Raw genomic sequence first — 25,899 nt, 5'->3', positions numbered from 1 at the left:
ATTTTGAGGGCACATTTACTCTTTCAGGCCCATTTATTATTTATAAACTACTAAAACCTCTTATATCAAAAAATTTAAATTATCAAAACTAAATATGTTACAACATCAGCTCCAATGGGGACTGCTTCCCCCTGTGGGATGCAGAGAACTAGTAGACTAGTTGCCTTTAGTGTTGGGCACAGAGTCATATCATAAAACCATCAATCACTGATTTTTCATCTTTTTTAGAAGTATAACCAATCCCCATGGATCAGTGTTATCATTTGAATACTCTGCTACTGCACATTGCAACCTGCAACTGTAAAATGCAACCATATGCCTACACTAATTCAGATACTCTTTCATACTGAAATCTGAAAACTCAAAATTTCTAGAGACTGAAAATATAAGTTAATCTATCATATACTCTTCAAATCACACCACTCATAAACAACAGACACACTAATCTACTGCATACTGAAACTCAAAATATCTATTCAATCCCCACACCTCTATCTAACTGGTCTGAAAAAAACTTTACACTGTTAGGTGTAATCTGCTTTCCAATGTAACAAAGTGCGAAGTGGATTTATTGATAAACCATGTTTTCATCAGCTAAAATCTGAAGAAAATATACAATATGAACATGAAATCCCATGGGAAACTTATACTTACAGGTGTATTTTAAAAGCTGCATCCTCTGTAGACATTTTAGATTTCTGACCATGGCTGAGAGAGAGAGACATATACTATTGATTGCAAGTATCAATGAACCTTGCATAGCAGTAAAGGTAACTGAAATTTCAAAACAGTAGGATCGGTTACCCAGTAAAATCGCCATATAACAAAGTGAGTCGCGAGGTGAAAGCAATGCAACCAATAATAAATGCCTACTCCTTGTTCACCAGCAAGGAATAGATCTAATCTTTATCATTCCCTGGAGAAATATATCTTCGTTACTTCGCTCCCTGACAATGGTGCAAAATGTTGTACATGTTTCCTGTAGGTAGTCCTTGGCTGCAAAAAACTACGGTAGGAAACCAACTCAACCAGCCTTTAGGTTCAAGCTGGCCCTTGAACCAGAGGGGGGTCCCTTAGTGGTTACAAGACTTTATTTAACGTTGTTCACATGTCACTGAACAATAGCCTTTGAAGCACAATGGCCAGATTTATGGTTTTAATTGGGGGTGGTTGGCAATCAATGACAATCCCTATCCATGATTAAAGGCCTCTCTCACAGGGTTCCTTCAAAACGTGTCAGCTTCCATCTTGACAGAATGACTTAGATTTTCAAGGATTATGATAGAAGAATGTAAGGAGATTCCTAATAATTAAGTAGTCAGACAAACTTCTTAACAACTAGGGAAATTTGGATGCATGTAGAAGATTTCTACAGCCCAACAAAATATATTCAAAGGAAATTGAAGGCCAAACTGAAACCAATTCTAAGAGGAGCTATTTCAGACAGATAGTCCAATAAGCTAATATATTTTTAAAGGTTATCATTTTACAGGGGATTTCAGAGAGATTAAGACTTAATCTACACTTACCCACACCTTCATATAAATGCTTTGAACATGTGTAGAAATAAGATATGAAACACTAGAAAGACATACTAGAAAACACAAAATTCTGTCAAACTAGAGCCAAAAGGCTTTCATTAGAAATACTATAATAGAAGCTATTACAAAGTGAAGAGCCTTGGCATCAAAATCCCACACATATTACTTCAATTGATGAAGTATTTATACAATTTCCTCACAAAATATCTTGATAAAAATATCAAGAGCTATTACAAATATCTGAAAACTGTATTACAAAAATAGAACACAAATAAAGGTAATCAAAACTATTTGAAGAGTTATGATACTATCCTTAAGGATTTCTGTTAATAAAGAAGAGAAATTCGAATTTGATTGCAACTCATATTTGATGAGGTGGCCTCCAAGCCACTAATTGTCTTTGAGGTTTTTCCTCCCGAATATTTGAAAAATAGGGTCCTGTAATACCTTTGTTTCTCCCAAAAAATAATAGTTGTTAGAAAATAGAGAGAGGTTTTTATAAATTATGATATTGGCAACAAAAACCTCTTTCAGTTTTGAAAATTCATTTCCACCTACTCGGAAACCGCATTTGAAAACACTGACTAAAAATAGGAAAACTCGGGAAAACATGCCTACAAACATTTATCTGAATCTCCCAAACCATAACCTGTGTTATAAAACTAAGAGAGGTTTTTGTAGATTAAAATTTGAGGAACAAAAATTACCTCTAGTTTATCACAATTCATTTATTATGATCCACAATATGCTCTGCAAAAAGGTGACTAAAACAAGAAATTTCTAGAAAATATATCTTTAAAGAATCATTAGCATCTCCCAAATCATAACAATGGTTAGAAAACTGAGAGAGGTTTTTGTGCAAGAGGATGTTAGCAACAAAAACCTCTTCTAGGTTCTGAAAATCCATTCTCACCTGTTTGTAAACCATGTTTGAATTTACTTTATTGCATCATTTAATCATGTTTTAATTGCATGATTAACTAAATCAACCAGCGAATGAAACTTAAATTTACATTTTGAGGGCGCATTTACTCTTTGCCCATTTATTATTTATAAACTGCTAAAACCTATTATATCAACAAATTTAAATTATCAAAGCTAAATATGTTACTTCCCTCTCTTTAAAGGGAAAGTGATCGAAAAAGAGAAAAAAAAAGAAAAATGAACTTCTAGTGAAGAAGACTCGAATGTTTTAGAATCATAATTTTGATTATGAAAATGGTTCATGGTGATATGAGAAGAAAATATCTGTAATTATAATAAAATGCTAGCTAGATTTAATGAGGTCAAATATAATAAAATATTTGTTAAGCGAAATCAAGATCTACCTAATTTGGTATTTTATTATTATTTGTGAGAGAGAAAGTAAAAAATAATGGTTAATGACCTTTATTTAGGTAACTAACTAAAAAATAATGATTTATTGAGTTAATTAATGAAATCAATCTATAAATAAATGATTTATTAGATTATTTTAATTTGATTGGGTAAACTAGGTTGTAAATAATTTATATATAATGATTTGATAAATTATTTCCATGAGAATGTTTAAAATATTAAGAAATAATTAATATATAAATGATTTATTAATTGATTTCTATGGAAATAAATATTGTGAGTAAAAATTAAATAATTTTCACCTAAGTGGGTTATTAGGAGAATAACATAAAATTATTGAATATATGGGTTATTCTCATATAAATGGGAAAATTAATGGAAATAACTTAGGAAAAATGGCTCCTTAGACTATTTCCTTAGGTGAAAGTGAATTTTAATGTGTAAAACCCATACTAACATGGCATATTTTGATCCATCTATTGATTTGGGTTAGGTGATCACTTTTTGTGTGATAACAACTTTTTCCACCTGCTCTTGAAATGGACCTCAAACATGAGATCCTACTTCGTTCTCGCACATGTGAAGGGTGTTATTAAAATCTCGTCCCATAATATAATTGCGTCTCATCTCAAATTGTTTAAAAGAGTGAAGAGAGGACCACAATTCTTTTTTTTTCTTGATAATTAATCGACATATAAACATTAATGAGACAACATAATTTTTTACTATGAATATGTAAGAGACTAACAACAACTAATGTACAAAAATTAGGATTAGAGGAGTAAAAAAATCAGAGGAGGACTATATAGTGCCTAAACCTCCTAGAATGCCATGACAAATGACTACCCAAACTTCACATCCTCACCATAAATTGCAACATTTTTTGAGGGCTTCTTGTTCCTTCAATTTTTTCTCTTTGAGAAAGAGGATTAGGGACATTTCTTTGTTTACTAAAATTTTTACTTCCACCATTTTCTTATATGATCCTAATCCTCTACAATTCCAAGAGAGGATTTTCATCATTTACTTGTAGATTTGGAACCCCCTTGCACAGTGGATCAACCACTCCTTTTTTAGGTATTTCTAGATTCCTTCTAAAACACAACCTCTAGGGACCTTCATGATCCAAATTATTTATCCATTTTCTACATGTGAACTCCTCACATTGTTATTGTTTCCCCCCTTACTTTCATTTGAGATTTCCTATGATTTTCTTTTCCCCTTCAGGTTTTTCATTCGCCAAATCAAAGAAAGGGGTTGTGTGGGTTTTTGGGTGAAAAAAATACATCTTTGTCCTCTTAGTCTTCTTCCTCTTTTGCTTATATCCTTTCTAGCATAGGGATGTACTCTACTCGGGGTAGGGGGGGGATCTTTAGGGGGTTCTCTTGAGATTTCAGTTTAGGGATTTCCCCTTCTTCATCCATCTAATTCAAGTCTTCATACTTTTTACCATGTGATCCTCAACCTTTTGTTTTAATGGAGGAGGAACCATTAGTTAAGGTGGCCACTTTTTTTGGTGAAGAGGGAGACTTGGGGTTTGATCCATTATTGTCAGGGTTCATGTAGCCATGTTTTTCCCAGTAGTTCCCTTCCTATGTTTTAGTTGCTGTCACTGATGCCATTCTTAATTATTATTCTGTGTTTCTTTCAATTTTGGAAATATTCGTGCACAATGCCAATACTCATGGCATATGTTACATTTAAAGGGGAGTTTGTCATAATCCACCTCTTACAAATGAGTGAGGTTTTCCAACTGTAGATTGATTGTTGTCGACAAACCCTTGTCCAGATCAACTTCCACACATTCTGGCACATGATTGCATCCCCTCTCATGGCTCAACTCAACTAATGTAATGACCTAAAACATTACTATTATTTTTAAAGGTCTCTTCATTCTAACAATGGAGGGGAAAATAGGGGAATTTCACTCAAATTGGTACAACTGAGGGAACATCATTTTAGAGATTGAAATTTGAGTTACAACGATCCAAATAAGGACATTCGACACCCATGAAGTAATGTCCACTATGAAAAACGAGATCTTGATCTACCTTGTTTTCAAACAAAAAAGTATGGAAACATCTACCACATAATGAGACCAAGCGCTTCCCATCAATGTGAGGTCTACAATCCAATTCATTGATCGATTCAATCGCTAGAGGCCTGTAAATTACCTAATAATACCATGATCAAATAGCCGAAGGGTTGTTGCACATAATTGGTGGCATAGAAAGGGATTTTTGGAACATCATCTAGTTCTTTGAAAATTTTGATTGGCTTGGAATGTTGAATTCATGAACCTCCAACAACCAGAGTTTTGAAAGCAACAAAATTAAGGGTTGACAAAAAAGGTGGAGGGACAAGCCACTTAGGACTTGAAGGCATTAGAGAGCAAGTACACAACTAAAGTTTAATTGAGTAAACTCATAACTCTAGCAACACTTATATTTAATGTTTTAGCAAAAACATCGATTTTAATTTTCTTTTGTAAATATTCAATACTTTCTAACATTTTTGTGTGAACTCATCATATTTATTGTACATTTTCTCTTTCTTTAGTGTTCATTGTTTTCATTTTTTAATTAAATAATTTATCTTTATTTTTATTTTTTTTAATTTTTTCAACCTTCTTATATGTGGTATTTAAATCTCACCTTCACCTCTTCATATTTTTTTTTTCTCAGGTAGAAAACTTCCGGTCTTAAAATTTATTAAAAGGGACTTTATTAGAATTTTAAAACTATCTTATTTCATTATCTCTCTTGCAAGTTCTTTCTTTTATTCATAGTTTTTATGTGTTTTTCTTGTTTGTTGTTTTTTTGCTAAAGCTCTTGACTTCATTAAAAACCAATTAATTAAGAGACTTTAATTTCAATATCTTATCAACTTGTATTCTCTCTTTCTTTTTCTAAGCTTATACCAATTTATTTTTAATTTCTTACATATATTTTTCGTCTTCTTGGATATCTTATTATCTTATCAACTTGTACTTTTTATAAATTTTTACATATAATTTTCATCTTCTTTATAAAAAATACGTTGTTGTTGTTGTTGTTGTTTTTTTTTTTTTTCAACTTTGAACAAGTGAATATCCTAGTCTTTATCACGAAATTATACTCTAGATAAATTGCACAAAAAATATAATCTACATTGATCAACGCTAAATTAATAGTGATCAATAGGAAAATCAAATTCTATAGTCTTGCTTTGGCAGGAAATAATAAATTGAGATGTGAAGTGAACAAATTAATTGCTTGCTAATGCACAAAGACTTGCATAAATTTTGGTGGATAGTAACTACTAGTAATTCTACACATTTACTCCTACTTAGGTGTTAAGGAAAACATAAGTAATGGTGGGAAGTAACTCCTTATAAGTACATTTATTCATATCTCATTCGTATCCATTTTTTATGCAATGACTTTCTTAAATTATTGTGGGAAGTAAATGATGGTAAATATGTTATTTAACTAAGGAAAACATAACTAATGGTGGGAAGTAACTCCTTGTAAGTATATTTATTTATATCTTATTTCTCTCCATTTTTATGGGCACAATTTGACTTAGAGAAAGGACATTTTCACCTGAGTTCATCAACACAATTTCAAGCAATATTGTGATTTTGTTGTTGTTTAAAATATATTTTGAAATCATAAATGTATTTAACACCCTGCAAAACCTTAGGGCAATCAAATTCTATCGATTAAATAACTTAAACTCAAGTTTATAAAAATCTTTGTCGGATTTTGATTAAAATTAACTAGAAAAAATTCTCTTTACATCAATAGTACAAAATCTACGGGATAATTCTATTGAATTGGATGGCTTGGAGATCTACGTCCATCTCCCCATGGACAGGGTTTCCCTAGATGTCGTCGAATCATGTTGCGAGTTAATCTGTTTGAAGGCATTGTCAAACCCTGTTCCAAGCTATTTTGTTTGTAGGCTTTTGCTGGTTGAATCATGTTTGCATTTATATTCTCCTATGGTTAGAAGATCTTGTTGATACTTCTTGTTCGAGATTACTACCGTCCTTGTTCGCCCTGTTGGTGTGGGATTACACACCCCTCTTCTTTGCTCGTGGATTAACCTGCGTTGATTTGCTTGCTCATGGTCATTGTGGGGTTTCAGGGGAGATTCCATCATGTTCTCAACATTTTGAAGTGAAATATTTTAGTTTCTCCTCCACGATCGTGTTCAGGATTGCTTTTCTAGATCATGAATGGTGTAGAATATTTATTGTTCAATGGATTGCCCATGCAGATCATTACTTGTGGACAACCTTTAAATATATCAAGCGGGTAATGTGTTTGTTGTGTGGTTTGATGCATGCACAATGAGTGCCCCAAACAAATTTGTGAGAAAGACATAATCAAACCCTTATTTGGACTTAGGGTTTTCCTCCTCAATTAGAAAGGATGTGGTAATCTTGAAGGACGAGGGTTATTGGGAAAGTTCACTGGCCCGTGGCCAAGTTATGAAGCCATTGAAGATTGGGTTTTTGACAATTGGGAAAATCATGAACCCACGAGCATTTGCTATTGTGGGAATGGTATTACACATTTATTTTTCCAAACAAACAATATAGAGACTAGACTTATAAGTCCGGTCCTTATTTCATGGGCACCAGAGGTTTGTTTCTCACTCATTTGTCTCTATAATTTAATCCCATGATAGAAATTTTATTTTCACTTATGTGGGTCAGATTTCCATTTATCCCTCTTCTTTGCCATGGTGAAGGAATTTTTAAGGCTATAGGAGATAAACTGGGTCAATTTATTACCAATGATATGGAACATGGGAATAATTTTTCATATGCTAGAATTTGTGTTGAAATGGATTTCTGAAAAGGCCTCCTCCCTGAGGCGATTCAACTAAATCTGGATGGTACGTCTCATATCCAGGCTTTAGATTACGAATAGGTTCCTTTCGAGTGTAATTTGTGTCACGAGTATGGACACTTTGTGAAAATATGTCTGGAAGCTTTAGATTCTCAAAGCTCTCCAAATCCATTTCCTCCTCCTAAAGAAGAGAAATGAGAAAATACACAAGCATTCATTCTAGTTAAAATGAAACATAAAAAGCTCTGGAATAAAAGGGAGTAGACATGTAAGATTGAATCTAAGCATTAGCCCCTTTCTAAAAATAGTTTTGAAGTCCTGAATATTCCAGAGAAAGAAGGTGAGAATATTGAGGCCCAAGCAGATCAACTAGTAATAGTAAAGAATAATCATATTCCAAAGGCACCTCTTGATTCAAAAGACAAAGGAGACCTAGATTAGGAATCTCCAAAGAAAAATCTTGGGGTGGGAAAGTGTTAACAGTAATGGATACTGCCAACATATAGGGGGTCTCCCTTATGTGAAGTCCCAATTAGACCTCACACCATTTGGAGTAGGATCCCTATCCAGAGTATTGGCATGACCACCATAATAAAAATGTTCGCCTTGGTTTCAACAAATAACATAAGAGATTATATACATAACCCTTGAACACACAAGTAAGTTGACATTGTGGAACACCAATTGCAATGTGTAAAAGGAGCCTTCATGAGTGAGAGACGAGAGCAAGTCTATGGAAGGAAGTAATAATACTAACCTAAGAGAGACACACGAGAGCATGAAAATATTTTTTAGTAATCTAACATAATAGTTCACATAGTCATAACGATCATTAAAGAAAATACACCATACATTACACAAGATAAGTACCAAATCCAATGAAGTACTTCAATTTCCTTAGTACATACAAATATAACATATACCAAAAACATCCAAAGAATAGTCTCAAAACATCTGCAATACATGCATGAAAGTATGTTGGTTCAATGAGCTTCAATATTAGGTGAAAGATCTAAGTACAAAATTACAATGGTGAGGCACTAGTTCTAGTAGTGGAACATTAAGTCACTTCTTGCTTCTCCAAAGAATAGTTTTCTCTCCTATTCCAAGTTAGAGAAGCCAAGACTAGATCTCCAAAGCCTAAGCCTCCAAAAATCCTTTTGCTTGAGTTATGATGGATTATTTATAATAAGAAGAATTATCTTGACCCTTGAGTTACCCTCATGATTCTTGGACTTCTAATATGTACTTTAGACTTCTAAACAATCCTTGAACTTTCGAATGACTTTTGGAATTCTCTTAATGACTCTTGAACTTCTCCTAAATACTCTTTTGTCCATATATGACTATGTGACTTTTCATATTCCACATATGACTCTTGGACTTCCACACATTAAATTTTGTACTTTCTTGAGAATACATCATTACATTCCACATGATGATGTGGCATGACACATGGACACATTTGACATAGAGATGACATTTGTACAAGTTACAACTTGACAATGATGACATGGAGCTCATGATGAGGTGGCAATGCCAAGCTGCTCCCTTTGTTGGTCTGTCTTGCATTCTTGATGGTAGATCTGATCTATGCTTCATCCTCATGTAAAGGTTCACTTTGTTGCTTATCATGAACCCTCCAAAGGCTCTTGGATCGATATTGGAGTCTTTTGAGTCACCATGCAATGTCTTCTTTTTGTCATGATTTGGGATCTGCCTCATGTCTTCGTGAAATTCCCTTCTATGCTTCGTCTCTGCAAGTGCTTCATTCTGTTTTCTCCTTACTATCTTCTTTGAGCACCACCTTGTCGTGCTTAGAAGGTATTATTGCTAATGAAGTTCATTCATGTCAAGGCAAAATTAGCCTTAAAATTATCTATTTTATCACTACTTATCTCATGGAATGAACTGCTTATGATAAGCATGTGGAAGGGTTGGAAGAAGGAGGCTTGATAAGGAAAGCACAATTGAACTCATTAGTGGCCTAGGAAGGCTTCAATTTTCACTGTTACTTCACTATACACTATAAACATGGGTTCTCCTTGGTCCAACGCAGTGGAGAAGCTCAAGGGACAAGGTGGTGAGATTTTTGCTTAAGGCTGTGCCATGCACCCAGAAGGAAAGAGAGGAAGACTACAAAACCACAGTTTTACTGGTCAAGGACTAAGAGGAAGCCTCACTAAGCATTTTATTATGCCATGAGCTGAGAGAGAGAGAGGCTTGAGCAATTTTTCAACACAAAGGGGAAGAACAAGGGACAAAGATGAAGGCTTGAGGCTTGATACTGCACCATGCACTGGAAGGGAGAGAAGGCCTTAATAAAGCACTATTTTTCTCAACAAGGGTTCACTGTCTCTTGAGATTGTGCTATGCATTAAGGGACACTTGTTAGTGTTGAAAATGGCAACAAGAAAATCTTGATTTAATTTTCCCTTTAATTAAATTAGGAGAAAATTGTAATTCCACATCAGAAGACAACAAGAATGAGTTAACTAAGTTAATTTCACTTAGTTGGCTCAGTTAATTCAAGTTGAGGGCCTAACTTGAGTCATGTAGAGTGGTTCCTAAATTTTAGGAACCTAGGTTGAGTTTAATTTGAGTTGTAATAGTTTAATTCAGTTAAACTGATTTAATGTCAGTTAAACTAGTTCCAATTGTTGGAGGAACTAGTAGGAGGTCTAGTAGTGGGGTGAAACTTCATGTGTTCAACCAGTTAACTGATAAATAAACCATAATTAACTCATTCATTCATGACCTATGAGTTACCTAGTTGAGATTGGAGTTCAAGGGCAATGTACTATTAGTTGTATAATCATCCAAATTTTATAGGTGGTGCATGTAGTCACATGAAGGCTTATGATGTATTGCGTATTTGTGGATGAGGAATTTCCTTAATTAATAGGGGCTAATTCCCAAGGAAACATCGAAAGGAAATAGGGACTTGGGCAAGCAGAAAATTGGTTAATTATTGACCAAGGTTTATCTAGGAAGTAATGAGACAAATAGAGATAGTGCATAGGTTCCTGGGGCTTGAGCAAAGCATTGTAATCTTCTCATATTTTCCTGACTAATGAAATATACAGATAGCAAGGTTTTTTAGCTATGGCTTTCCCCATGAAATCATTGTGTAATGTATTGAATGAATTCTTTCTCTTGTATGCTTAGTGATTTCACGGTCGTTAATTGTTTATGTTGATGAGTAGAGTAGATTCAAGTATATTGTTTTAGTAAATTACAATTAGCAGTTTGAATCTACAAGGAATTTCTACATGGTATCAAAGCAGGAATCACAATAGAAGAGAAGAATTTGATTTTGTATTTGCATGTAAATCAAATTTGCAGGATCATTCTTTAGAGCTAACAATGCCGTTCTATGGATTGAGACTCGAGTATGCCCTTGAGGGTAGATCAAATTATATTTCTTGTAAGGGCATGATGGAGGCAGTGTTGGAAGACAATTGGTTGAAGGATTCATAGACAATGATATTCCCAAGCCTCCAACAATCGATTCTCAAGATATGTCAGAGTGGAAGAAATGTGTGGAAAAGGTGAGGAGGATCATACTAGAAGGAGTTAGAGATCATATTGTCTCGAATATCCATGGGAAGGATACCCCATATGCAATGTGGCAAGCCTTGATATACTTGTTTCAAAACAACAATGACCACAGGAAGCTAGCACTAAAGGACAAGGTTCGGAAGATCAAGAAAGAGAAGGGTGACACAATACCACAATACCTGAGTAGGTTCACCCAATGTCAGGATGAACTTGGGAGTGTTGGTATTATAATTTTTGAAGATGTTCTGGTCATCCTAGCACTTGTAGGCCTTCACAAGAGCTGGCACAACTACCATGATTCGATAAATGGGAGGGAGAAGCTACCAAATTAGGAGCGATTATGGTCCGACTTGGTGCAAGAAGAGATAAGGAAAAACATCAAAGATGGAATTTCATTCAAGCATGATGAGGAGGAGAACTGCACCTTGGTTGGAACAAAAAATAAAGGGAAAGGGAGGAAATCCCAATCTAAAGGAGATTTTGGTTAGGCGGGAAAGAAGAAGGACTTGTTGTAGATTATATGTTTTCACTGTTATGAGCTGGGACACTATGCCATGAATTGTCTGTACAAGAAAGTTAGTAAGAATACCTCAAGAGGAGTGGCAAGTGAATCTCTAGCTTCACAATTCGAGTTGGATTTCACACTCATTGCATGCATGGTGACATCGGTAATGGGTAGTGTGTGGTATTTGGATAGTGAAGCCTCATTCCATATGAAATACAACAAATAATTTTTCAGTGACTTGGAGGAGAAGGACCCCTAGTTGCACATCGAGATGAGAGATTGTTGAAAAGTGTGCAACAAGAAATGCTAAACTTAGAAATTTCTAAAAATAGAACTGCTAAAAATAGCACTTCTAAAAATAGCAGTTTGGCCAATGAGCATTTTTGCCACCTTGGGTGAGAGGTGAAACTGCTAAAAAAAGCATCTTCTAGAAATAGCATTTCTGGGTCCCTTCCTATTTATAGTAGTCCCTGGTCTATCTATAGGAAGTAAAAACGAATTTGGTCTTACTAGTAGTTTAAAATATTAATTAATTAATCTCCATGAGTTAATTAGTTAAGGAAAAGCAAACTTGAAGTCTTTGCGAGAATATGCAATTATTTCTCCATGCATTGGGGAATGTGTCCTTGATTTGCTCCACTGATTGAGGAATTAAGGATGATTTCTATATTGAGAGGATCAGTTGACTTAGTTTAACGTAGTCAAGTTCAGTTAGATTAATTTAATAAGTTGTTAAATTAATGAGATATAGTTTGTTGATGCTTGCATGCCTGTGACAACTATTATTTTCAGATAACTGTGTATTCACTCATGGATAACTAGTGCATGTCATTTCTATCAGAGACACAGTTGAGATCAGAGAAGGGACAGTGTACTATCAGTTGGATGAATATTTTTCCTATAAAGGAAGCTCATCCATGATGAGGATTTATCTCCTTCAGGTTTGTGCAGTTAGATCAGAGGTTAGTGAGTGTGTGAAGAGGCCAATTCACACAGGTGGCAGCACTGGACCCCAAGGAAAACTGTACAAGGAAATAGGAGGCTTGGAGGGCAGAGGAGAAGGTTTGTGAGAAGCCTTTGACTGTCTATGAGCAGCAGAGGGATTGTACTGAGAGCTGGATAGCTTCCGAGCTAAGGCTTTGTGTAATCCAGACTATATTTCCACTTGTATGATAATACATAGATGGGGTTTTAGGCAGGTGCTTTCCCTGGGTAAATTCTTATGTGTTATGTGTGATTGATTCCTTCTTATTAGTTATATGTGTTCTTATTGATGTTGTTCATGGTTGATTAAGCTTCCGCTAAATTGTTTGTAGAAGTAGATCAAGTGTTTTTCTTTAGTACATTGCATTACCAGGTTGATCTATAGAGAAAATTCTACATGGTATCAGAGCTTAGGTGATCAAGGAGCGAATAGTATACTGAGAGGAGATTTCAAAGTTTTGAGTTTTGGGCCGAGAGTTTGCAGAGCAGATCTGAAAATTTATGTACAAAATTTTCAGAAACAAATAGCAGATTTGGATTCCTTGCAGAAAAATACCCAAAATAATAAAAAAAAAATCGGCTGAATCGGAGTTCGGATGAGGGAGATATCGCTGATTTAAAATCAACTCATTTTCTAGAAAATTTCGTGACGGCAAGAAAATGGAAATAGATTGGTGTGCTAGCCAAGAACCTGTATGCACTTGAGGTACAAGATGCATGTAAAGCCTTAAGGAGCAAGACAAAGGTTAGATACTTGGTGGTTGAGAGGGAGAGTATATTACCTCTCAACATGCAATGCCAGAAGAAGTCTTAGACGATTGTGGAGGAGCCAAGATTGGTGTAGCAACTTCAGGAGGTTGTGGAGCAGCCACAATAGGGGAAGCTAAGTGGAGATCGAGTAGAGACATCTACTCATGCAGAGACCTCTAGTAGGGGGAAACTTCGAGCCAGGTGGGCAGAGGGATCACATGCAACCATACCTCCAGGTAGGAGGTGGGGCGATATAGAGTGATCATCCCAAGGAGGAGGGGCAAGATCCTTGAGGTACCCAGGAACTGACTGATTTGGTAGAGACAGATGCGGATGGAGCGGTAGAGAGAACTACAGTGCAGGGAATCCCAGGACAACGCAGAGCATGCAGGCTACAACAATACGAGAGGCACAAGTGTGTTGCACAGTGCAAGGTAGCATAGAGAAGGGTACAACGATGCGAGATGCATGGAGATGTTGCAGTAGCGCAGAGGTCAGAGAGGGAGCACTTGTCAACATCAGGTAGAGATTCAGCATCAGAGTATGTTTCTAGCCCAACAGAGTGGTCAGTTGGGAGTATTTTTGTCCGTGTGTTGTTGGAGCAACCACACTTGGTAGATGTGTTGCATGCAAAACATTACAGAGTTACAGGATCGGGTTCGAGAGGAAGCCTTTCTTGTTGAGAGGGAGTGTTGAAAAGTGTGCAATAAGAAATGATAAATTTAGAAATTGCTAAAAATAGAACTGCTAAAAATAGCACTTCTAAAAATAACAGTTTGGCCAATGAGCATTTTGGCCACCTTGGGTGAGAGGTGAAACTGCTAAAAATAACATCTTCTAAAAATAGCATTTCTAGGTCCCTTCCTATTTATAGCAGTCCCTGGTCTATCTATAGGAAGTAAAAACAAGTCTTACTAGTAGTTTAAAATATTAATTAATTAATCTCCATGAGTTAATTAGTTAAGGAAAGGCAAACTTGAAGTCTTTGTGAGAACATGTAATTATTTCTCCATGCATTGGGGACTGTGTCCTTGATTTGCTCCACTGATTGAGGAATTAAGGATGAGTTCTATATTGAGAGGATCAGTTGACTTAGTTTAACGTAGTCAAGTTCAGTTAGATTAATTTAATAAGTTGTTAAATTAATGAGATATAGTTTGTTGATGCTTGCATGCCTGTGACAACTATTATTTTCAGATAACTGTGTATTCACTCATGGATAACTAGTGCATGTCAGTTCTATCAGAGACACAGTTGAGATCAGAGAAGGGACAGTGTACTATCATTTGGATGAATATTTTTCCTATAAAGGAAGCTCATCCATGATGAGGATTTATCTCCTTCACGTTTGTGTAGTTAGATCAGAGGTTAGTGAGTGTGTGAAGAGGCCAATTCACATAGGTGGCAGCACTGGACCCCAAGGAAAACTGCACAAGGAAATAGGAGGCTTGGAGGGTAGAGGATAAGGTTTGTGAGAAGCCTTTGACTGTTTATGAGCAACAGAGGGATTGTACTGAGAGCTAGATAGCTTCCGAGCTAAGGCTTTGTGTAATTTAACCTATATTTCCACTTGTATGTTAATACAAAGATGGGGTTTTAGGCAGGTGCTTTCCCCGGGTAAATTCTTCTGTGTTATGTGTGATTGATTCCTTCTTATCAGTTATATGTGTTCTTATTGATGTTGCTCATGGTTGATTAAGCTTCCGCTAAATTGTTCGTAGAAGTAGATCAAGTGTTTTGCTTTAGTACATTGCATTACCAAGTTGATCTACAGTGGAAATTTCTACATGGTATCGAAGCTAGTTGATTTGTAGAAAAAGTTCTACATGGTATCAAAGCTAGCTTATTTGTAGGAAAAATTCTACAAAATTCTACAGATGGAAGGTATAACTCAACCAATACCAATACTGTTACTTTCAAAGGGAGTCTGGTTCTCGTCTCACATTAAAATATGCCATGTATGTTCTGAGTCTGAAGAAGAATTTAGTTTTAGTTGCTATGTTGGAAGACCGTGGCTACGATGTGATATTTAGCAAAGGAAAGGATTTCCTTAGACATATCGCCACGGGAAAAGTGAAGAGGATCAAGATTCATGTGAAGAACCTCTACAAATTGGATGTAGAAGACTGTGCTACTTTGAGCATGAAAGCAGAGAAGGTTTAGAGACGAGACATCGGTGAATTATGGCATAGGAGACTTGGCCATTTGCACCATGGAGCCTTGAAGATCATGTAACAAATTTATACAAGACTTCCCAAGGGTGTAATAGAGAAACAAGATACATGCAAAGGGTGTACACTAGGGAAGTACACCAAATCCACCTTTAATGATAAGGATAGTAGAATGCAAGTAGTCATTGAAATTCACTTAGATGTGTGTGGATCGTTCTCAACAACCTCCACTTCCAAGCACATGTATTATGTTATATTTTTAGATTATTTCTCACGTAAGTGCTAGATTTTATTCATGTAGAAGAAAGACCAGGCATTCTCCAAATTTTGTGAATTTAAAGAGCTTGTTGAGAAAGGCATTGGTAGGAAAGTGAAGGCTCTAAGGAGCGATAATGGTGGTGAATATGTGTTGAATGAGTTCAAGAATTTATGTACATTAGAAGGAATTCAACGGGAGTTAATAGCACCCCATAACCCACATCAGAAAGGGGTGGCTGAGAAGAAGAACAAAAGTATTGAGGGAGTTGCGTGAGCGATGTTGCATGATCAAGGCCTACCATTGTACCTATGGGATGAAGCATGCAACACAACTGTATATGTGCAGAATAGGAGTCCTCATCAGATTCTTAGGATGAGTACACCAGAATAAGCTTTTTTAGGGAAGAAACTAGATGTGTCACAATTTAGGATCTTTGGTTCATCAATTTACTATCATGTTACCAAGGATGCAAGGAAAAACCTAGAGACGATAGCTGAGTTGGGCATATTTGTGGGGTACATTGATGCACCTCACAATTATCAGGTGTACTTGCCATCTGACAAGATGAAAATTGTTTGTAGAGATGTGAATTTTTATGAAGAGAAGGCCATGAGATGTTCCCTTGAGAGGGAGCTTCAATTACATGCATATGAGGAGATTTTAGCTCCAAAGGAATAACCTAAAGATGATGTGGAGAAACCACATGCAGAGGAGCAGAGGGTCGAAGCACCCACTCATGCAAAGGCATATAGAGATGGAAGGAAGTGAACTAGAGAAGCTGACAAATTGATGCATGATGCTAGAGAGAATGTGGGAGCACCCACATCACAATGCAGTAATAGGGGGTCACCAGATTGGTACATTTGATACATGGCTCTAATGAGCGAGAGTGTAGAGACTGAGCCATACTCATTCAAAGAAGCACTGCAACAACCAGTATGGTTTGATGCCATGGTAGAGGAATATGATTCCATTATCAAGAAAAATGGTTGGGAAGTTATCACAAGGCCATATAACATGTCAGTGGTAGGTTCCAGGTGGATCTACAAGGTGAAGCAAGAAGCGGATGGGAGTGTCAAGAAAGAGAAGGGCATATTTGCGGCCAAGGGGTTCTCTCAAGTGGAGGGAATTGATTACGATGAGACCTTTGCTCAAGTAGAAAGGTACATTTCAATCATATCTATTTTAGCGCTTTCAGCATAGATGGGATGGAAGACACATCAGATGGATGTGAAGGCAACCTTCCTCAACAGAGTGATTGAGGGAGAGGTGTACATAGAGAAGCTGGAAGGATTTGAGACCTTCAACAAAGAGTCACATGTGTGCAAACTCAAATGAGTGTTGTATGGATTGAAACAAGCACCCCATGCTTGGTACACCAGGATCGACAACTATTTCACCAGGTTGGGCTTCACAAAAAATGAAGCAGATGCAAACCTTTACCATATTGTGGTTGAAGGTAAATTATTGATTATAGTATTATATGTCGATGATTTAATTCTAACAGGTGATGAGAATCTGGTCAAATCTTGCAAAGAGGATCTTGTAAGAGAATTCAAGATGAAGGACCTAAGGCTTATGCATTATTTCCTTAGTATGGAAGTATGATAAGGAGATGAGGCAATGCTTGTATCTCAGGGAAAGTATGCCAATGAGATATTGAAGAAGTTCCACATGGAGAGAAGAAAATCCATGGAAACTCCTCTAACAGGGAATTGGAGGTAGGAAGATGCTACTTCAGGTGAAGTAGTGGAGGCTACTATTTATAGGCAGCTTGTGGGTTCTGTTATCAACCGGGCTGGTGGGGTCGGGCTGTGTCAACCTTTCAACCCGGTGTAACTATTTCAAACCAGCTTTTGATTGGAAGTTAGCCCTTCCAATATGAGAGGGCTCTCTCAATATTTTTTTTTTAATATAGATGACTAACTCTGGTTTTCTATGTGATTTTCCAGGTGAAAGAGTGTGAGGACAACCACCATTGGGCATGGAGTCAATTAAAGAAAAACAACAACAAACAACACTGTTTTATGGAAGCTGAGGCATCTTTGGTTTACTAATGTGGAAATGGACATTCACAGTAATCACAACAAATTGAAGGAAGTTGGAGCAATGCAACATTGAATTCCAAGTAATCAAATAAGCTCTGAAAACTAATAACAAAGGAGCATGAAAGGATAGGACTGAAACTGGAATGAATCTTAGGTTAAAATAGAGTATGTTGCAACTGTATTTTCTATTAATTGAAAACAATACAACAATGGTTTTCTCACTACATCGATCCCCCCTTATGTAGAGTCGAAAATCTACATATTTATAGAGAAGAGATCCCATTACATATCTTGCCACTTGGGCCAAATTCGATTCCTTGTTCTAGAGACCTGTTCCTACCTGATTAATAAAACTTTGAGACTTCATAGGGATTTTGGTTACAATAGAGTTAAAATACAAATGGGAGTCATATGGAATGTTACAATAATTTAAAGCACGACATTGTATTTGTGGAAACTCGAACATTTGTGGAAATGGACATTCACAGTAATCACAAAAAATTGAAGGAAGTTGGAGCAATGCAACATTGAATTCCAAGTAATCAAATAAGCTCTGAAAACTAATAACAAAGGAGCATGAAAGGATAGGACTGAAACCGAAATGAATCTTAGGTTAAAGCAGAGTATGCTGCAACTGTATTTTCTATTAATTGAAAACAATACAAAAATGGTTTTCTCACTACCTTGATCCCCCCTTATGCAGAGTCGAAAATCTACATATTTATAGAGAAGAGATCCCATTACATATCTTGCCACTTGGGCCAAATTCGATTCCTTGTTCTAGAGACTTGTTCCTACCTGATTAATAAAACTTTGAGACTTCATAGGGATTTCTGTTACAATAGAGTTTAAATACAAATGGGAGTCATATGAACTGTTACAATAATTTAAAGCGTGACACTGTATTTGTGGAAACTCGAACATTTGGCCTTTGAATCTATTGTGTTGTTTTCTGTTGAAACGTGCTGAAAGTGCCTCGCTGTCTCTGTGTCTTACTCCTACCTTCTGTGTCTTACTTCCCTCTGTTCTCATATTCTATTTAATGACCATGCTGCTGGAAATATGCCAAGAAATACCCTCGTTGTCCCACTGAGAGGAAGCGAAATGGATGTGTTGATGTGGGTCGTTGATTTGGGCATGTTTACATCGCAATCGCAACACAGGAGAGGGTTCCTCTTTTTATGTTTCATAGTTGTTCACCGATGGTCCGGACGCGAAGCTTATAGAATGCATTACATAAAATATCGCATCCGGGAGGGTTCTCGCATATCGCAATCGCAATACAGAAAGGACTTTGGGGAGCAAGAACTTGTGACTATGCGATCGCCGATTGTGATATCACAATCAGCAGAGGAAGGAGCGATCACAATCAGCGACATTATGCGATATGCAATATCAACAGAGAACTGAGCGATATGTGATATCGAAAAATATTTAAGCGATATACGATATTGGTGGATATTTAAGCGATATGTGATATCAACGGCGGAGGTATTATCACAATCGACGATTGGAGGGATATCACAATCAGCTATCAGACTTTTGTGATATGTGATATCACAATCACAAAAGTAAAAGGGGATGAGCGGATATGTATGAAAAAGGGAAAAGGGTCGACAATGATATGTTTTGCGGGTCCATCCTTTTAAAAAAGGACTGTGACATGTTTATGGTGTTTTGAAGTATTTCAAAGGGGAATGTGGAAATGCGGCTAGAGTTAGAAATGGGTCTGCGGCTAGAGTTGGAATGGGTTACGGATGAAATGGGATGAGTGAGAGAAATGGGTTTAAGAAAATACGGGAATTTCTCCAAAACAATTAGAATAGACTTGTTCTTCCTTCTTTAATCTCCAAATGCGAAGCATAGCAACCTCTTTCAGAAAAACAACAGATAGATGAAAAGATCAGTGATGGAAAACCTTGACTAATAAAACTAAAAATTATTTTAGTGGTTATCATGGATAACAAGTTCACTTATGTATTTGGTGAACACACGACTAGACATGTGTTATGCAGTTAACCAACTTAGTCAGGAAATGGTTAAGTCAACCAAACTGTATTGGAAGGCAACCAAACATGTGTTGAGATACCTCAGAGGCATCACTCAGTTTGGTCTTTGGTACAAATGGATCGAGGGAGTGAAGATTCAAGGCTTCACAAATGCATATTTGGCAAGGAGTCTATCAGACAAGAAAATCACATTAGGGGGAATATTTAGCATCAAGTCAGGAGCATTTTCCTAGTACAACAGGAAGCAAATATCAGTTGCACTCAGTTCAATAGAAGCAACGTACATGGCTGCTAGTCAAGCATATTGTGAATCTATCTAGATGAGGAAGATCATTTTTGGGTTACTTGGTGAGTAGATGGATCCTACAATGATTGTAATATGACAATTAGAGTTGTATAAAACTCTTTGAGAATCCATTTTTTCATGATCGGTCCAAACATATTGACATCCGGTATCACCATCTACAAGATTGTGTGCAAAGGAGAATCATGTTGCTGAAGTACATTCCTACAGAAGAACATGATGCACACATATTGAATAATGCACTGTCAAGAGGAAAATTGGATTTCCATAGAGGTAGGATTGGGTTATATGATAATCCTTATCTTTTTGAGAGGGAGTGTTGAAAATTGCAACAAGAAAATCCAGATTTAATTTTCCCTTGAATTAAATTAGGAGAAAATTGTAATTCCACATCATAAGACAACATGAATGAGTTAACTAAGCTAATTTCACTTAGTTGGTTCAGTTAATTCAAGTTGAGGGCCTAACTTGAGTCATGTAGAGTGCTTCCTAAATTTTAGGATTCTAAGTTGAGTTTAATTTGAGTTGTAATAGTTTAATTCAATTAAACTAAGTTAATGTTAGTTAAATTAGTTCCAACTATTGGAGGAACTAGTAGGAGGTCTAGCAGTGGGGTGCAACTTCATGTGTTCAACAAGTTAACTGATAAATCATCCATAATTAATTAATTCATGCGTGATCTTGTTAGGCACAGCCTAACTCGGCCTAGATTTTGGCAAAAAATCCGCGTTTTGTGAGGTGAAGCACACAGTGGAGCGTGCAACAGAGCGCGAAGTGGACTGCGCAGTGGAGTGAAATTTGAGGAATTAAATATACCATGCAGTGTAAGGGCTTCGGGGGGGTCGAAGCCCCACCTTTTTGTAAAAGCACGTGATTTTGTAAGGGACCAATGGTTTTGGGACCATAGTTGCTTGTTTTAGGGAATCCATGGTATTTGGACTATGGTATTCTGATGATGTAACCCCTTCGATGTAATAGTGTATATAGGGTAAAATAATAAGAATAGAATCATCAATAGATCCAGATCAGTGTTATGGGAAAATTAATGTGATCTGTAATTTGGTAGAGAAGGTGAAGCTCTATAGCTGAATGCGCAAAGGCATGAGTCTGCAGCTGAGTGTGCAGACAACCTGCAGCTTAGTGCGAAAGCCAAGAACCATCTATTGTAAGCAACAATTCTTGTGGATGTAGCCCTACACTAGGGTGAACCATGGTAAATTGGTGTTTTGATGTGTATATTTTCTTATTATCTATTGTAGAGTAACAATTATTACAGTTGCATTTTACTTCAACAAAGTGATGGTTTATATGGCATGTTTAAGTGATTAATCTAATGCGGCGAAGTGATTTATAAGTACTAAGAATAAGATAACATAATAATACCACATCTCCTAGTCCTTCAAGGCTGCAGAAACCTGGTTCTTTATCCTCCCATAGTCACTTCGGGTGAGACTGTGATCTTCTTGCAGGTCGTTTCCGAAAGGTCCATTGATTGAGGGTTTTGTTGGTGTGCAATATAGATTGAACCTGGGTCATCCCAAATCAAGCTAATAAATCGTTCCGTTGTTGGGATCAGGATCTATTTAAAGGATATGTGGATGTGGTACCATTCGAAGAAGGAGATTCAATACTGGATAAACCTGAAAGAGTGAGAATTTACGGATCAAGAAAACAGAAACCCTTGTCTGACATCTGAAGCTTAGTTACAAAAGTATATTTTTACACATCAATATGAGATTTTCTTCCCTTCATTTCCTGTTGAGCTATATGAGTGGATATCAAGGTTGACCAAAAGGAAGAATTGTTTTAAAGGTGAAGAACTTATGGTGTGGACTCCTGAACTGATATAGAGACTCAAGAGCATTGACAATAGGATCTCAAGGGATTTCGATTTATGGATTGCTAACATCTTGGGAGGATTCATTACTGAGTTCTTTGTAGACTTGACCATGTCCTATAGTGAAGCAAAATGATGATTATTTAAAGGACCGTGAGGTGAGTATTTAAATCTCCGAAACTTTGGATTAAGATGCTTCTGTGTGAAAAGGGAGTTTTACGGATGCAGTTAGATTGCTAGTTTACTTATGTTTGGAAGAAGAGAGAATAAATCTGAGCAAGAGATTGGAGTAATGTGAAGAGGAAAGAGACATAAAGTAGATACCAGAAAGTGATCTCACGGACAAGACCCGAAGACCTTTGTAGAGACTTATTATATTCCTCTTTTAAGTGAATCTGAAAGTGAAAGAGAAGAATTCCATCCTAATAACCCCCATGTAACTTTGCAATATTCACCCTCCTAGCTTGAGAGTTCGTAGAACCAGAATCCAGTAATAGCCAGGGTGTTTTTGGCTTTCCTTCTACCCCTATCCCCCATCCCTCTTTCCTTACTCATCCCCCTCCCCCCCAAGAAGAAGTATGGCTGATGATATTAAGATACCTATTTTCAAAGGAACTGGATTAGAGGATCCAGAACAATTTTGGTTTTTATGTGAAGTTGTATGGACAACAAAGCAGATCAACGATGTTAATATAAGGAAAGCATAGCTTGTTACGACATTCCGAGATAGAGAATTGACATGGTATATGAAGTATTCAAATAATCAAAACATAACGTTTACAGATATTAAAACAACATTGATAAAATAGTTTAAGAAGCCGAAGTCTAAGTTGCAGTGCATCACTGAGTTGAAAGAGATCAAACAGAAACCTATTAAGTCTTTTTGGAAGTTTGATCAAAGATTTAAGGTGTTATTGGATCAAGTAAGATTTGACATAGCTCCGCAACAACATCAAGAATGGTTTATAGCTGCACTGCTACTATATATCAGATTTCCATTGATGCAACAAAAGATAGGAAGTCAAGCCAAAGCTCTAGACATTGTGATGAAATTGGAAGCTTCTCCTATAGGAGATACTAACGTAGGCATGCAATAGATTCATGATCAACTAACGAACCTAACCCTACAGATACAAGACATCAAGAAAAGCAAAGAAGTTAGAGAAGAAGTATGGTGTACAAAGTGCAGATCAGAGGGCCATTCTAAAGAACAGTGCCCTATCTTCAGAAATTACATGGCTAGTGGGGCACCAAATCCCTTGAATGCAGGATCCAACCTGTGGTGTGAAATATGTAAGACTAGAGGCCAACATTGTTCAAAAGACTGTTACTTGTTACAAAAATATGTACAAACTCTGAGGAATCTATATTGCAAATTCTGTAAATCAGTAGGACATGATGAGAATAATTGTTGGGCTTACAAACTAATGATGGAGTGCGGTGCTAACACTTATAGAATGCAAGCAAAAGAGCATGGACATGAGGAAAATGGACAACATGGTGGTTGAGGAGGTTACCAAGGAAGAGGTTGAGGTGGTGGAGCTGGTCAAGGACGTGGAAAGATCATTTGCTATAACTGCGGCCAACTAGGTCATTTTGCGAGAGACTGCTAGAACCCCACAACGACATGTAAGTACTGTAAATCCTTTGACCATGTAATTGAACAATGTCTTGTACTTATGGAAAATATGCAAGAAAAAAGGAATCAGAAGCCGACATAGAATATTCAAATGATGGCTTCTGAAAGGAGGACTGACAAACCTCAAATTAGTATTGTCACTAGAAGTGGAGCTGCGACCGGTAGTGATAAAGCGGATGAAAAGAAAGAATCTGAAAGTGCATGGGTCAGAAATACTGCTAAGAAAATTCTTGTTTTTGATATTCAAAAAGAAAAAGAAGTATTTATGGAAGCAAAGTGAAGTTTTATGGCTTTGACCTCTAGTGCACAACTAGAGCTTGATTAGAAAAGTAACTGTGACGTGCCATCATCTTCGATACAGAACTGAGCTCTGACACAAGACCAGGATTCACCAAATCAAGTAGGTATTTTAAATTCTTTTCTGCAGACTTGTATGAAATTGTTAAGAGATCAAAAGGCTATAGAAGGGCTTCAGGAGTTGATAGATTCCTGTGCATCCAAAGAAACATCACGAAGTGAGATGCGCACAGTCAATAATTTGCATTGACATAAGAGAACCGAAGAGAGATGAGGCTTAGTGCACAGATAGGAGAATATGAGATGGATCAAATTATTCTGGATCTGGGATCTGATGCTAATGTCTTGATGAAGAAGACATGGGAATTAATGGGTAAGCCAAAGCTACAGTGGTCACCTATTCAGTTAAGGATGGAAAATAAACAAAAGATCTTCCCTCTGGGAAGACTACTAGGTGTCACAGTGGATATTGAAGGAGTTCGCACTACTGCTGATTTTGAAGTAATAGAGATCGTCGATGACAGTAACCCTTATCCTGCATTGCTTGGAATTGATTGGGAATTTGAAAATATGGCCATAATTAATCTAAAGAAGAGACAAATGATATTTGAAGGAAACAATATGAGAGTAATTGTTCCCTTGGATCCATCAGAAGGAGTAAGATATACAGAACCAGTCAAAGAAGAATACTGCATAACTGACATAGAAAATATCTATCAAATGACAGTGAAGGAACAAAACTGTGTTAACCCTATTGTAGAAGGAAATTTGAGTTGAGAGCATGATAGTTCTTATACCTCATACTCAGAAGAAGAGTTGGAGAACTGGCAGAATAGGTTGCATGAAGTATCCACAAGGTGCTATGCAAGAAATACGAAATCATTTCATTGTATGATATCTGAGGTATGTAACCTACCTTCTTGTGATGGCTTAGGTGATGCAAATAATTTTCTTAATGATTATGAAGAAGAAGTTCCATAAAATCAAAGGTTTTCAGCATTAGATATAGCCTTGAAATCTACCCTTGCAAGATAGCGGAATGCACACAAGAAGAATATAGGAGGTTGGCAGGAATGTCGAAGATTTATGGGGATAAGGTTTGGATAGATAGATATAGAGATGGAGATAAAATATGATGGTGAAACTAATCCTAGGAAGCATATCCAATTATGCACTACAACATGGAAGGAGATTCCACAATAAGAATGGGTACATGGATTCATTCATACATTAGAGACAATCCCTAAGAACTGGTACCTAGAAATAGAGCTTTGACATGGTACCATGAACTGGACAGACATGGTTGATGGCTTCATATTAACATTCAACTTTGAGGATGATTTTCCATACATAGATTTGGCCCTTTAGATAGTTAAGAAGAAGATCTTTGAGAATGTAACCCCATTGACATGGCAGCAACTTGATTGGGCTGCGTAGATAGAAAATGCACTAGAGTGCTATAACCTCACTGTAGATGAAGAAGAAGATCCTTGCAACATCGACATAGTAGAGTTAAAAGGATATCACGAAGTAACTGGACCTGAGCTAGAAATACCAGATATAATGAAGCCACTGAAGACCAAGAAGGTGAACATAGGATCAGAGAAGGAACCCAAGTTTGCAACAATAGGAGACTACTGGGATGAAGAGACAGTTAGTAAAGTTACATAGTTACTTCATGAATATCAAGAATTATTTCCTATTGAGTTTTCAGAGATGAAGGGTATAATAGGAGATCTAAGAGTCACGAGGATTCCTTTAAGCCTACTGTGAAGCCAGTCAAACAAAGACCTTACAGGCTGAACCCAAAGTATA

This window comes from Pinus tabuliformis, chromosome 2_1, assembly GCF_031772625.1.
Source record: "Pinus tabuliformis cultivar Carrire ecotype Pingquan chromosome 2_1, CPIR1, whole genome shotgun sequence".
NCBI lineage: Eukaryota > Viridiplantae > Streptophyta > Pinopsida > Pinales > Pinaceae > Pinus > Pinus tabuliformis.
This window is presented reverse-complemented; position numbering follows the sequence as displayed.